Source organism: Neofelis nebulosa, chromosome 14, assembly GCF_028018385.1.
Source record: "Neofelis nebulosa isolate mNeoNeb1 chromosome 14, mNeoNeb1.pri, whole genome shotgun sequence".
In the NCBI taxonomy this organism is placed as follows: domain Eukaryota; kingdom Metazoa; phylum Chordata; class Mammalia; order Carnivora; family Felidae; genus Neofelis; species Neofelis nebulosa.
The window spans coordinates 29192363-29207329 of record NC_080795.1 but is presented as its reverse complement, the minus strand read 5'-3'; the positions used below and the strand labels follow the sequence as shown (position 1 = coordinate 29207329).

The 14967-nt window shown below is 43.7% G+C and overlaps 1 long non-coding RNA gene across 1 annotated transcript; it reads right to left on the bottom strand.

The window, feature by feature from the left end:
- Positions 1-2536: 2536 nt before the first annotated feature.
- Positions 2537-13799, bottom strand: LOC131495123 (uncharacterized). Its single transcript, XR_009253783.1, has 4 exons — positions 11830-13799; positions 4518-4779; positions 4053-4126; positions 2537-3093 (listed from the first exon to the last, which is right to left on the bottom strand). It is a non-coding gene; the product is annotated as an uncharacterized LOC131495123 (long non-coding RNA).
- Between the last annotated feature and the right edge of the window lie 1168 nt (positions 13800-14967).

The window sequence follows — 14967 nt, the reverse complement described above, 5'->3', positions numbered from 1 at the left end:
AGCATTCTTCACAGAGCTAGAACAAATAATCCTAAAATGTGTATGAAACCAGAAAAGACCCTGAATAGCCAAAGCAATCTTGGAAAAGAAAACCAAAGCAGGAGGCATCACAATCCCAGACTTCAAGCTATACTACAAAGCTGTAATCATCAAGACAGTATGATACTGGCATAAGAACAGATGCTCAGATCAATGGAACAGAATAGAGAACCCAGAAATGGACCCACAAACGTATGGCCAACTGATCTTTGACAAAGCAGGAAGGAATATCCAATGGAATAAAGACAGTCTCTTCAGCAAGTGGTGCTGAGAAAACTGGGCAGTGACATGAAGAAGAATGAACCTGGACCACTTTCTTACACCAGACACAAAAATAAACTCAAAATGGATGAAAGACCTCAATGTAAGACAGGAAGCCATCAAAATCCTCGAGAAGAAAGCAGGCAAAAATCTCTTTGATCTTGCCTGCAGCAACTTCTTACTCAACACATCTCCGGAGGCAAGGGAAACAAAAGCAAAAATGAACTACTGGGGCCTCATCAAGATAAAAAGTTTCTGCACAGTAAAAGAAACAATCAGCAAAACTAAAGGGCAACCAACAGAATGGGAGAAGATATTTGCAAATGACATATCAAATAAAGGGTTAGTATCCAAAATCTATAAAGAATTTATCACCTCAACACCCAAAAAACAAATAATCCAATGAAGAAATGGGCAAAGACATGAATAGACACTTCTCCGAAGAAGACATCCAGATGGCCAACTGACACATGAAAAAATGCTCAACATCACTCATCATCAGGGAAATACAAATCAAAACCACAATGAGATACCACCTTACAACTGTCAGAATGGCTAACATTAACAACTCAGGCAACAACAGATGTTGGCGACGATGTGGAGAAAGAGGATCTCTTTTGCATTGTTGATGGGAATGCAAGCTGGTGCAGCCACTCTGGAAAACAGTATGGAGGTTCCTCAAAAAACTAAAAATATAACTACCCTACAACCCAGCAATTGCACTACTCGTATTTATCCAAGGGATACAGGTGTGCTGTTTCGAAGGGACACATGCACCTCCATGTTTATAGCAGCACTATCAACAATAGCCAAAGTATGGAATGAGCCCAAATGTCCATCGATGGATGACTGGATAAAGAAGATGTGGTATATATATACAATGGAGTATTACTTGGCAATCAAAAAGAATGACATCTTGCCATTTGCAACTACGTGGATGGAACTGGAGGGTATTATGCTCAGTGAAACGAGTCAGTCAGAGAGAGACAAAAATCATATGACTTCACTCATATGAGGACTTTAAGAGACAAAACAGATGAACATAAGGGAAGGGAAACAAAAATAATAAAAACAGGTAGGGGGACAAGGCATAAGAGACTCATAAATATGGAGAACAAACAGAGGGCTGCTGGAGGGGTTGTGGGAGGGGGGGATGGGCTAAATGGGTAAGGGGCACTAAGAAATCTACTCCTGAAATCATTTTTGCACTATATACTAATTTGGATGTAAATTTTTAAAAATTAAAAAAAATAATTAAAAAAAAAGAATGTTATGAAGCATCTCCACTGATCACCCACAGCCATGCTGTCCAACAGGCTGCAGTGGGTTGTTAACATCTGGAGGGGAGGAGATTGGTGAGGAGAGTTTTAATTTAGCGAAGAGTTTTCTTTAATGAATCTCATTTAGTCAGGAGGAAGTCATGACAGGCATCATAATGTCATCTAATCTGCCAAAACCTTTCTAAAGTTGATGTTTTTCCCCTTCCATAATCAATCCTGTTATTCCTTCCCTTTCAACATCCTCGAAGGGTCAAGACCCTGTAGCTAGAAAATATATTAAGCGGCTAGCTTTTCTTTAAATGAAAAATGTTTCACATTGCTTTGTCTTAATTTACTGCTTTTTTTTCCCCCTCTAAAGTGTGCAATTTGTGCCTGGCTAAAGGCAGACTGGGTCTAGCTTATTTGTAATGTTTAATATACACCATCCCAAGACTTTGCTGCAAAGCAAATTAATTTTCTAGGGAAATTGACAAGATTAACATGTCTCCATTGAAGCCAGCTTCCAAAAAGCAAAGCTTAAATCTGTTACTTCAACTCCTTTCTGAGTTGGTTTAATTATTTTTTTTCATTTGTGGAAATTATTTTTTTTCCCAGATATGAGACTTCCTCAGGTACAAGGGTAAAATAAATGGTGTGATTGTGAGTACTACTAAGATGCTTGCCTGCTGTAAAACTTAGACAAATTACATAAGCTCTGTAAGCCTCAGTTCCTCATCAGTAAAACGGGTCTAACCTAGTACTGACATCACAGGTCATTGTGAGCATTAAATGTCAGCAGCTAGACATCAGGCTACACACTGTGCTTGGCCCCAGAATAGTCACTCAGTAATGGTTTTGCTAGTAATCTATTATGATTATTCTCTTTAGAGATAAGAAGGAAGGGTTTGGATGAAATGATATCCAGGAAACTATTTACTTTTCTTTGTATATTTTTTATTCTAAGGAAAATGCAACATTCATGGCATTAGCAACATGCCATCATACTTTACATCAACACAGAAACATTTTTTCTGTAATCCTTTCTATAGAAGCAAAATAACAGTGTTGAAGCTTAAAAGTATTGTAGAAAATGTCACCCTTTAATTACTTTACAGTGCTCCCCAAGGGAAGGGTGCTTGGGCATAGTCAAGGAGCATGAAGTCCTGAGTTTGAGTTCCATCTCTGCTGCTAATTGGTGACCTTGAGCAAGATTCAGGACTTCTCCACTTTGGGGTGAGAAATTGTGTTAATTTATTGGAAAGGTCTTATGTTAATATTAATGTTAAAGAGATGTGACATTATTAACAAATATAACAATTTTCCATTAACTATACAGAGAATAAGCACTATTTTCCATGTTGACATTGTCCCAGGTTTTTACACGACATTTCAACAGGAACGTGGCTCTGCCCTTCACAGAACCATAGTGCCCAGAGTTGCCTAAGGTATTGATCCAAGCAGATGGAGAAGAATTAATGGATTCTCAAGCCAGGGTCATAACTGCAGGTGTCACCAGGAAAGCCCACACTGCTGCCTAAAGACAGAAAGAAAGATAATAAAATAGAGAAGAGAGACGAGGAATCAATCCTCTCAGGTCACCTTCTGGGGTCAGAATACCTAAGATGAATGTAAGATGTTGGTAACGTCCCCACAGTAGTGTGAATGAATTGGTGGGTGTGCGAAGGGTGTTAAAGCGGAACTCTCCCAACCCAATTTAAGTTTAATTACAACAAAATAGTCTCCCTCTCTACTTTTTTTGCATCATGTAGACTCACAAAGATACCTGTGCTTCTATACCACTTTGTCTGTATGGAAGTATATGATGGCATTTTAAAGTCATTTCAGAGACAAGGTCAATGTAGTTTGACAAACCGCCTCCCAAATTCTCTCCCCAAACTAATTTGCCATTGATTATAAAGAGAATAAATTCTGTTTTCCATGTTGACATAAAAGAAAGAAAAAGGAGAGGTGCCTGGGTGGCTTAGTCGGTTAAGCATCCATCAAAAAAAAAAAAAAAAAAAAAGGAAAATGAAACCTGGTCCTACAATAAAGTCCAGAAATTATGGTGGTTTATAAAATAATATTAAACACTGTGGCTTTCTTCCTCAAGAAATGGATATGTCATATATTCAGTTTGACTGCTAGACAAAATACACAGGGACCCATACCGCCAGATAGCATACATGGAAAAATGACAGCGTCAAGGTGACAGTCAATCAGAAAGATCAATGGGTGCATATTGTCACCAGTTTGCAGCGCTGCCTCAGGCCCAGCTGAACCAAAGCAGCCAACTAATTCTCCGACTCACTGTCTCGGCACCTCCTGAGCCTGGATATACATAGGAGGGCCCATTAATATTAATTCCAAATGACAACAGCTCTTAGCATCGACAGCATAACATGAGGACCTTAAGATGCCTCCCAAGCCTCCCCCAGTTATTTCTGGGTATCTCCAGGTGATACCTCAGGCACGTCCAGTCCCCAATCTACTCACGTTTTATTATTCCTGCTGTCACTTCAGGACACCATACCTGCCTCCGCTGCTCCCCTGTGTAGAAATACTGATGTCTGAAAAAGAGAAGCCGTGTCAAGATCCTCCCCAGACCTCCAGTCCCCGAGACATCATAGCACTACTGAGTCCTGGGGGAAAGGTGGAAACATAGCCCTCTCCTGATTTCAGGCCACCACTGTGTCACTTAGGTCTGAAAACATAGTGCAAGACTCTGAAAATCACCCATGAAAGGAGTTTTTTCAGCTTCCAGCTCAACTTCCTTTGCCACTGGGAGCCACCAGCTAAACTAAGGGCCTAGATGGAGAACAGATACATGCCATCTCCTTCCACTGTCCTTGTCCCTTCACTCCCCCATCTTCTCTCCACAACACAAGCAAGAGAAGCAAATAAAAACTCTCTCCTTCAGTTAAAAATAACAAAGCAAAACGAAACTCTAAAATATCATACCTGCCAATCGGGAGAGACCAGGTCATGCAGCAGTAACAAACAAAACCAACAGTGATGTAGCATAGCAAGTTTGTTCCTCGTGCCTCCTGTGTGTTCAGTGCAGGTTGTCACGGGGTCTCTGCTCATCTGAGTCACCTAGGAAACCAAGCTGATGGAGCATCTTGACATGCCTCTATGGTTTCTGTGGTCAGGCAGCTGTTTGATGTGACACAAATCACCTCTAAATGCATTTCTTCAGCTAGAGAAAGTCCCATGGGCATGCCTGAACTCAAGGCAACAGGAAAGCACAATTTTATCATGTGCTTAGCTGAAAGAGAATGAGAACAGATGTTAACAGCCTAATGACATCAAATAAACCCATTGAAATAGATGTTCACCTTCCCGCTAGGTGTACCCACAGCCTAACTCTGAACCCAGTTGGGGCTTAGCCAGAGCCCTTATTAAAATTAAGAGAATGGTAAAATCACTTACTCTGGAAATTCAAGCTATCACCCTAACTGTGCAGGTGCCTCTTCTATAGGCCATATATATAACCACTGAGGGACCAGGTGGCCCACATGTAACTGGGAAGAAAAACACTGTCATATTCAAAAACCCGTTTTCAATACCCAAAGAGTACAGATGTTTTATTAAAAGGTAGAATTTTGAGGGGCATCTGGGTGGTTCAGTTGATTAAGAGACAGACTTGGGTGCAGGTCATGATCCTGCGGTTCATGGGTTCTACCCCACGTCAGGCTCTGTGCTGACAGCTCAGAGCTCAGAGTCTGGAGACTGCTTTGGATTCTGTGTGTCTCTCTCTCTGCCCCTCTCCTGCTCGCACTCTGTCTCTCTCACTCTCTCTCCTCTCTGAAAAACAAATGAACATTAAAAAAAACAAAAGTAAAATATTGGGGTACTTAGATGGCTCAGTGGGTTAAGTGCCTCTTTCATGATTGTGAGATCAAGTTCCAAGTCAGGCTCTGGGCTAGGTGTGGAGCCTGCTTAAGATTCTCTGTCTCCCTCTGCCCCTCTCCCCAGCTTGCTCTCTCTCTTTCAAAAAAATAATTAATGAATTAAAATAAATTAAAAAGTAGACCTTTATCCAGAAAAAAATTATGTGTTTTTTTTGTTTGTTTTTTTGTTTTTTTTTTTTTTTTTTTTTTGCTTCCTAGGGCATGAAGTGAAGCAGCCACACCTCCATTTAGGAGTTATGGCACCATCCTCTATAATCTATCAAAAACCAGGCATTATGGTACAGTCTTTAATTATATTGCCTCTTACACTCATGACTGTTCTCTAAGAAACATATCCCCATTTTGTGGGTGAGAATTAAGGAGAGTAATAATTTGCTCATGGTTGTCATTTTGTGTATTTCTTCAGTTTACCCTCACTGGCATATTTTGTCCTTCAATAAGTCCTATTCTCTTCTTTTCTTTCTCCTTCGGTCTCCCTGCTTTATTTGTTGCTGTTACTGTTTGTTTGCTGTCCAGAAGACAAACATCCCAGCCAATCCTAAACCTCTCTCCTGATTGGCATTTTCGTCTCAGGCCTGAGGTATCTCCTGTATGACTCTGCCCATCCACATCCTAACACTGTCAGAGGAAGTCACCTTCCTGCACCAGCTGTCTAGGGGCAGTTCTGCCCCAGATCCACCAGCCTCCCGCCCGTGTTGGTGGGGCATCTAAACTACAAATACTTGGGGTGCCTGGCTGGTTCAGTCGGTACAGCATGTGACTCTTGGTCTAGGGATTGTGAGCTTGAGTCCCACAATGGGCGTAGAACCTACTTTAAAAAAAAAAAAAAAAGTATAAATACTTGAGGCAAGTAGGTGCAAACACAAATGTCTAGAGGGACCACCCGGTGATTAAATGACTGCTGGAGGCTGTCAGTGGTGAAGACTTGGAAATGGGGGTCAGGGAGAGGGGTGGTGAGCCCACAGTCTGCCAAAAGAAGGTAAGGCTGACTGGTGGCATTATAGGAAATCTGGGCTAATGTTACCAGATCTGATTTTCATGAAAAGTCATAAAGCCGAGGGCCACCTGGGTGGCTCAGTTGGTTAAACATCTGACTTTTGATTTCTGCTCAGGTCATGATACAGGGTTATGGGATCAAGCCCTGCATTAGGGCTAAGTGTGAAGCCTACTTAAGATTTTCTCTCTCTCTCTCTCTCTCTCTCTCTCTCTCTCTCTCTCTCTCTCTCTCTCTCTCCCCCCCCACCCTCCCCCTGCTCGTGCACGCATGCTCGCTCACTCTCAAACTAAATACATAAACTTTTTTTTTTAAGTCATAAACCCAGATTTTTAGATATGAAATCTTCCAATCATTAAATATCGGCTCAAACTTTTTAAAAGTCCTGTGAAGATCTTTTTGGAATTTGTACCATTTTCAAGTGCTACTCATTCAAAATAAATTTTTTTTTCAAAATAAATTTAAAAATATGTCTGCAGGTAAACATTTGGCCCTCCAGCTTTCAGTCTGCCACCTCTTTCCAACAACAGGCAAATTACAGAATACATTCGTGCACACAGGAACACACACACACACACCTTAAAACCTCTAGAGCAAGAAGTAGTTTAGGGGGGCATTTAATTACAGAACATAGTTTTAAGCATCACTCACTACAAATGGAAGTAAAATAAAAATGAAGAGGTCCTAGGACAAACATTTCACACAGAGGAATAAGAGATCAGAAACTCAGGAGCCAGAAGCGTGAATGAGAACCCTGCCAGGGTACTGCGGGACCACAGAGAAGTGGCAGGATCCTAGTTCCTCAATATCTTCATCTTGAAACAGATTTTTTTTTTTTTATGAAGATCAACTTATCACAAGGGTTCTGTAACACGTGAATAAAAAACTAACACTACTTTCACATCAAGGTTTCTCAGATTTACCAGAAAAGCAAAGGTTCTTGGAATCACAGACCATTAGAGGCATAAGGTATTAAAATCATCCTGGACAATATCCTCCTTTTACATTTGAGGGATGGAAGGCCTGGGAAGACCAGGACCAGGCCACACAGCTAGAGACCACCCAAGCTTGGCCAAGAGAGGAAGAGGGGGTAAGACCAAGAAGGAAACAGCCTCCTAGAGAGCACCTGGAGACCCAAGTGTGGATGCAGGATCTACCCCTTACAAAGCATAAGACCTTGAGATTGCACATCCTTAAGCCATCACCTCTCCTCAGCATCCTTAGAATAGCACCCTGCCTTAGCCTGCAGGTAGGGAAATTGAAGAATGAGAAGAGACAATACAGGCAAAAGAGAGTCTGCAGATCAGAAGCATTACACAATTGCCAAGGTTGGTTTGCTTTCTTTGTCTCCCCTGGAGTCCCTGGCACCTCTCCTCTGACTTCCCACCTCACCTTCTCCCCAATCATAGGCTTTCTTCCACTGTGTTGACACTGCCCATGGACACTCTTATCCTACCCAAGACTGTGAGCTCCCTGGGGCCAAGGGCTTTGTCTAATTGCATTTGGTGCACCCGTAGACCCTTGATGGATGTTTGCTGAATGAATGAACCTCTAAATATCTAAGGTCCCAACCCAAAACACCTAAACTAAACTAAATGAATTGAATGCTTATAGGGTCTCACTAATAATAAAGCAAACATATTCATATAAATTTATACATGAAACCTTTCTGAGAAATGTTTACAGCATTTTAAATTTATAAACTGCAACTGTCTGGTGCGGGGACTCTATTGAGTGACATGCAGAGAGAGAGAAAAAGAGAAAGAGAGAGAAATGACTACAATTCAGGATGACTCTGGGCCTAACTCTGCCTCTTATCCAAAATAATACATCCACTCATAATCAAGCTTTCAGGTCTACAAGCTGCCCATCTGAGAAGTTAGTCACTTGGCATGATGAAACTTCAGATACTCACTCCAGTGTTCAAGACCTGGATTTCTTGTGGGAGTCCCAAATTCGCCTACTGCTAGGAATGGACATACATAAAGCTCCTCTTTATGTAACTAAGCATTAACGCCTACTTTATCTCCTACCTCATCATCTGTCACAGTCAAAAACTGACAGCACAAATTCAAATTTCAAGGGAATAAAAAAATAATTGCACAGGAATTCCTTTTTAAAGTGTGACCTTGGGGCGCCTGGGTGGCTCAGTCGGTTAAGCGTCCGACTTCAGCTCAGGTCACGATCTCACACTCCGTGAGTTCGAGCCCCGCGTCGGGCTCTGGGCCAATGGCTCAGAGCCTGGAGCCTGCTTCCGATTCTATGTCTCCCTCTCTCTGCCCCTCCCCCGTTCATGCTCTGTCTCTCTCTGTCTCAAAAATAAATAAACGTTAAAAAAAAAAAAATTAAAGCGTGACCTTAAGAAGATTCCTCTGCAGGAATAAAATAAAAACAGAGAGGGAGGCAAACCCTAAGAGACTCTTAAATACAGAGAGCAAACTGAGGGTTGCTGGAGGGCAGTGGGGGGAGGTGGATTAAATGGGTGGTGGGCATTGAGGAGGGCACTTTTTGGGATGAGCACTGGGTATCATATGTAACAGATGAATCACTGGGTTCTACTCCTCAAGCCAAGACTACACTGTATGTTAACTAACTTAAAAATAAATTTTTTAAAAATTTATTTTGCTCAACATCTTCTGGATTAGGTAAAGTAGGGTAGAGAGAAAAATGATTGAATTTCCGTGAACCCAAAAGCCCATCAAAAGTAATCTGTGTAGATACTGTCTCGTATCCCATGCCTCTTGGAACAGTTTAAATACAACAGTCTTGAGAGTTTCTCAGATTCAGACTCTGGAATTTGGAGATTTATATTAGCATTATTCCCACATAGGAAGAAGCAACATATTCTCTGCCAAAATATATGTAAAGTTCTTCCTCTCCCTACTGTTAATCTTCTGCCCAATAATCTACCTTTATATAGTACCTGTTTATATGTCCTCGAGAAATTTTACACTATTTTGAAATTTAGAAATTTTTTTGTTTAAGTTGAGAGAGAGAGAGAGAGAGAGAGAGAGAGAGAATGCGAGTGAGGGAGAGGGGCAGAGGGAGAAAGAGAATCCCAAACAGGTTCCATGCTCACATGGAGCCCAACACAGGTCTCAATCCCACAACAGTGAGATCATGACCTGAACTGAAATCAAGAGTTGGATGCTCAACCGACTGAACTACTTCAGGTGCCCCAAAATTTAGAAATTTTTTTAAAGTTTAAGAAATAATGTTTATTCTAAGCAGCCGGCAGTTTCATTAGCCAGCAAACATGAACAACGATCCTTAAATCAGAAGATAAAGTAATGGGGGCGCCTGGGTGGTTAAGCAACTGACTTCGGCTCAGGTCATGATCTCCAGATCCATGTGTTCCAGCCCCACGTGGGCCTCTGTGCTGACAGCTCAGGGCTTGGAGCCTGTTTCAGATTGTGTGTCTCCCCCTCTCTGCCCCTCCCCTGCGCATACTCTTTCTCTCTCAAACATAAGTGAACATTACAAAAAATTGTTTTAATGAAGATAAAGTTACTAAATTACATTCTCTCTAGAGAATTTGGGTTTTATACATAAGCCAAAATAATTAATGTAATCCTCTGAATTGATTCAGCCAATATTTATTCAACATCTATAATGTGCCACTGTTCTGGATCTTGAGAATGTAGCAATAAACAAAGCAGACAAAAATCCCTGCCCATATGGAGCTTACATTCTAGCAGGAAGAGTAACAAAAGTCTATATAGTAAAATATGCAATATGCCAGATGTTGACAAGTGCCGTGTTTGACTGCATCAATGGCCCCAATTTTTTTTTACCCTCCCTCTGTTAATTTCCTTTGTCATGTACTCTGTGGTGAACTGGACTTCTTCCCTTCTCCTTGACTTTGGGCCTGACCATGTGACCTGTTTTGGCCAATAGAATAAGGTAGAAGCAACAATAGGCCAGCTCCTGACTCCAGAAAAACATAGACCTTAAGAGGCTTTCATGATTCCAATGCCCTTCTTGCTCCTCTGTCATTGCCATAAGAATATGCCCAAGCTAGTCTGCTGGTCACAGGAGAAAGGTAAATGGTGTGGAGCAGAGCCACTCAGATTAAGCTTCCCCCACCAAATTCAGTCAAAAGCAGAGCCCCTGGAGACCCTTAGATGCATGTATAAGCTGAACCAACTTCAGCAGGACCACCCAATGTGCTCAACCTAGGTCAGCTGACCTCCTGCTGACACACAGATGCACGAGCTAGAATAATAAATGAATGTCATTTTGGTGTTGAGTTTTGAGGATGTTTATTATACCTCAATACTTAACCAATGCAAATGCTAAAAAGCAGTCAAAATAAAGCAGTAAAAAAGGCTAAGAGACTGTAGTGGTGAGAGGGGAGTCAAATTCAAATAATTTCCTTGTATATTTTTTAAATATAACACATTATTAGTGATTCTTAAAACATTCTCTTTTCAAGAATTGACAGGTTTGTTGTTGTTGTTGTTGTTTTTTTAAGAATTAAGAGGTTCTTATGTTTATTACCTAAAATCCTTATCACATATTAGGCACTCTCATCCTAGTACTTACTATGTGAGCCCAGCAAATGAAAGGCAGGAAAAACTGGCTAACTTGTTCTGGTATAAGAAGCAGAGCAGAAATGAACCCCCATTTCTGGTTTCAATCCAGTTCTACACTCTTGCTCTTTCTCATGTTTGAAACGCAGTGTATGAGCTTTTTTCTTTTTTCTCTTTTTTTGCACTGGGACCTGGATAATCAAATTACCCATGCTTTAAAATATGTTTAAAATACGTTTAGAATTGGAACTGAGAGTAAATTGTTATTTAAAATAAGAATTATGAAGCTGCCCATTCTCTCCCATGTGCCAGGGGCTATTCTAAGCATTCGCAAGCAATGGCTTATTTAATCCTCACAAAAATAGCCAGGAACTGTCTTGTCCCCAGATGAGGAAACTAAAGCTCAGAGTAAGAATCAGTTGGCAGCGCTGGGATTGAAATTCAGACCCAAAGTCGCCGCTTTGGACAATGTTCAGAAATGTGGCTCCTGTAACTAGATGTCTATCTTCTTGGTAATCAGAAACCTCCAGAGGTGAGGATAGTATTAGGAAGAACTACAGTTTTCATCTTCTCTTTTAAGGTGGCACCCTGTGGTTCACTATGGCTCTACTAAAATCTTCCCTAGAGGCACTCTCCAAATTTATCACAAATTCACTTAGGGTTTAAAGGTGGAGGTAGGCAATAGGAGTCTATTTGTAAGTTTAGCCAATAGAATTCTTCCAACACAGTCCCTGAAGTAAGGAGAGGGTTCAAGGATTCTTTCCAATTGTTATAAATGTAGCTAGTGTTGTTGTTCTGTGGAGATCAAAGCCTTTCCAAATTAGCCACCCTACCTTCTAGCAAGGTGAATGCAGGTTCCATTGTAGTCATCTTGTCCACTCACCTGAAAACATAACCAGAGGGTTCCAGGCCAGCTTTGATTTCCCATTTCATTCCATTTTAACCATGCAATTTTCATCTTATCACAAAATGGTTACACTGACAGAAACAAAGTCAACAGTTCCAGTTCAGAGTTCTGGAAGATTCTAGTGGCTAGAATTGGCTCTGGTACAGTCTTGAGCTAAAGCTGGATGTATAAAGGCAGAGGGGAAAAATTTTTCAATCCCTTGTCTTCTGGGGAGTTACCTGTTGGTGGCTCCAGCGGACTGGTGGAAAGGTTTGAGAGCTTCCTGATTAAGGTATTTTCAGGGGCTTCTAATCTCCTGTCTTAAATCTTCCCTTTCCATTATCTTTTCTGGATTCTAACAACAGATCATATTCCAGAATTGTATGACTTTGGGCAAATCACTTAACCTCTCTGAGATTCAAATTCCTCCCTAGTAAAATAAGAATTAAAGTCCCTAACATTCTATCACTTAAGTGCACAGGTTTAAACTACTGATTACAAACTAATGGTAATGTTCAGCCTGTTGCAGGCTATGGCCCTGGACACAAGCTAGCAGAGTTAAAGTAGTTTAATCAAATGAATTAGATGAGATCTTTTCATCAATTTTTTTTAAGTTCTGGCAGTTTTCTTATGCCTTTCATGTTCAGCCTTACAACTTTTACAAGCAGGAAAGCGTAAATGATAACGATTTAAAAATCCTCCTCAGATCCCAATTGTTTGGCTTCTTAGATTTCTGGATAAAATAAGCCTTAGTTCTATAAGAGCATCAGAAGTCTTCGGAAGACTTTTCCATTCCATGATCTTATGCGGTGACCAGGCTGATAAAATTTCTCTATGAACGCTGAGTTTCTCCAAGGCAGACTAATAGCTACCGGTTCCCAATCAATTACTATTCACACTCACACATCTGCACACATAAAGCCACTTTAAACATCAAGCTGTGGGGTCCTGACATGATGACAGAGCCACCAGCTGTCGGGGCACTGCACTGAATTGGGGACACAAACCCCATTTTCCTATGTAAATTGGCCTGGACGCTGCTTCGGCCCCCAACAAAAGGGGACAGTCCTGTTAAATGGGGCCATCTGGCCGTCCCCCAGTCTCACTGACACCTCCAGCACGGGGGTGGGGATGGGGAGAGCGGGAATGATCTTCGGGAGACCAGGAAGGTAGCTCGGTAGCGCACAGCTGTCACTCCGACCCCAGGGGTCCAGTCAACAGAGGTTGGGGGAGAGAAGATCCTCGGTGGTCTTAAGCCTCCGGGCCTGGGGCGCCTGGAGGTCTCAGTGCACTCCCGAGATGGGGGAGGGCGCTCTTTGTTCCGGGGCCCCGAGGGGGCGAGGCGCCAGAGCCCAGGGCAGAGTCACAGCTCCGTCCCCAGGGCCCCAGGGCAGCTCCCGCCCGGCCGCAGGCAGCCTCTGGCGCCTCCATAGCAACCGCGTGGGAGCTCCGCAGACCGGGAAGAGGAGCCGGGGAGGAAAGAGGGGAGGAGAGCTGGAGAGAGGGGCAAGGGAGAGGAAGGAGGAGGGGTCCGGAGGAGGAACACTGGAGGAAAGAGAGAGCCAAGCGGGAGAGGTGGTGGGAGAAGGGGCGCGCGGGAGGAGCTGAGTGGGAAGACGAGAGGCGAGCTGGAGAGAGGGGAGGTGGAGACGAGGGGATCTGGAGGAGGTGGTAAGGAGGAAAGGAAGGGAACAGAATCGGGGAGGAAGGGGGAGTAAGGGCGAAGAGAGAGCAAGAAAGGGCACCAGGGCAGGAGAGGAGGGAAACATTAGAGGGGAGTAGGGAGGAGCGCAGGGGAGGAGCCTGGGGAAAGAAGCACGGGAGCCGGAGCGTGGGTAGGGGGCAGGGAGCAGGAGTGCAGGGGAGGCGGAGAACCCGAGGAGCTGGGAGCTGCGCGGGAGGATCGGGGGGGGGGGGGGGGGGAAGGGAGGGTGGAGGAGAGCTGGAGCCCCGGAGGGGGAAGAGCAAGGCGGCGGCCCGGGGGAGGGCGCGGCCCCCGGCCGCCCGGCCCTGCCCCGCCCTCCAGGGCACTGAGCCCCGGCCGCGTTCTCCGGCGGAATTCCTGCCCCCACGCCTACTGGAGGGAGGTGGAGCGGGAGCCAGCGGCGGAGTGGGACGACGGCTGGCGGAGGGGAGACCGCTCTCGGGGCGGAGCTGCGGGCGCGCGGGGCGACGGGGAGAGGGCAGGTCCGCCGCGGCTCGCCGCCCACCCCAGCCCGGGTGGAGCGCCCCGGGAGCCGGCCGAGGCCTCCCTTCTCCCCGCCCCGCCCTCGGCTGGAGGACCTCACTCCAGCTGCGTCGACCTTCCCAACCCCCAGGGCCGGCTCCCCAGACCCGGAGCAGCCCGAAGTCCTCCCGGGAGGCGCAGATGTCCCCAGGGGCGGCAAGCCAGGCTCCGCAAGCTAGGCTCGGGGGGACGCGCTCCGGCCGTTGGAGAGTTCTTAGCTAAGACTCGCTGTCTCCAAGTGTTTGCAGCCGACAATATTTTCTGTTGCAAAACTGTTAGAAAGGTGATTTGAGATTTGTTCTGAGTTCACTCCCTTCCCCCACCCCTGCCCCCGCCCCCATCACGAGCGGCCTCGGGGAGAGAACTTATTACCAATATCGAGCTCGGAGATTGAAACAATATTTTCTGATACCCAGCTGAAAATGTTTGGAAAAAGCCAAACCGCAAACGCATCATTCTTAAGTACTATGTGCTGAACACCAACTTGCATAAGACATTTCACAAAGTTGGCGAAACGGCTGCGATCCTTGCTCTCCGAAAGTTTGCCACAAAAATGGATTACTATTACTCTCTGAAAAGTTTTAGAATAGTTCTTCTTAACTGGCGTTAAATGTGTGAGAGAAAAAAATTCACAGTATTTCAAGAGACCAATAGATAAAAGTGTTGTATAATTTATTTTAAAACCTTTATGAAAAGTAAAGAAAGAAAAACTTTGGGACGTTCTCAGCTAACATGGCCTATGGGAAAATGAAAATAAACTTAATTGAAAAAACAGTGCTCACCATAAATAGGTTTAGCTTTCAGGCAGGGAACATGGTGAAAAAAAAAAACCAACTCGGAGAAAATTCACCAATCAAA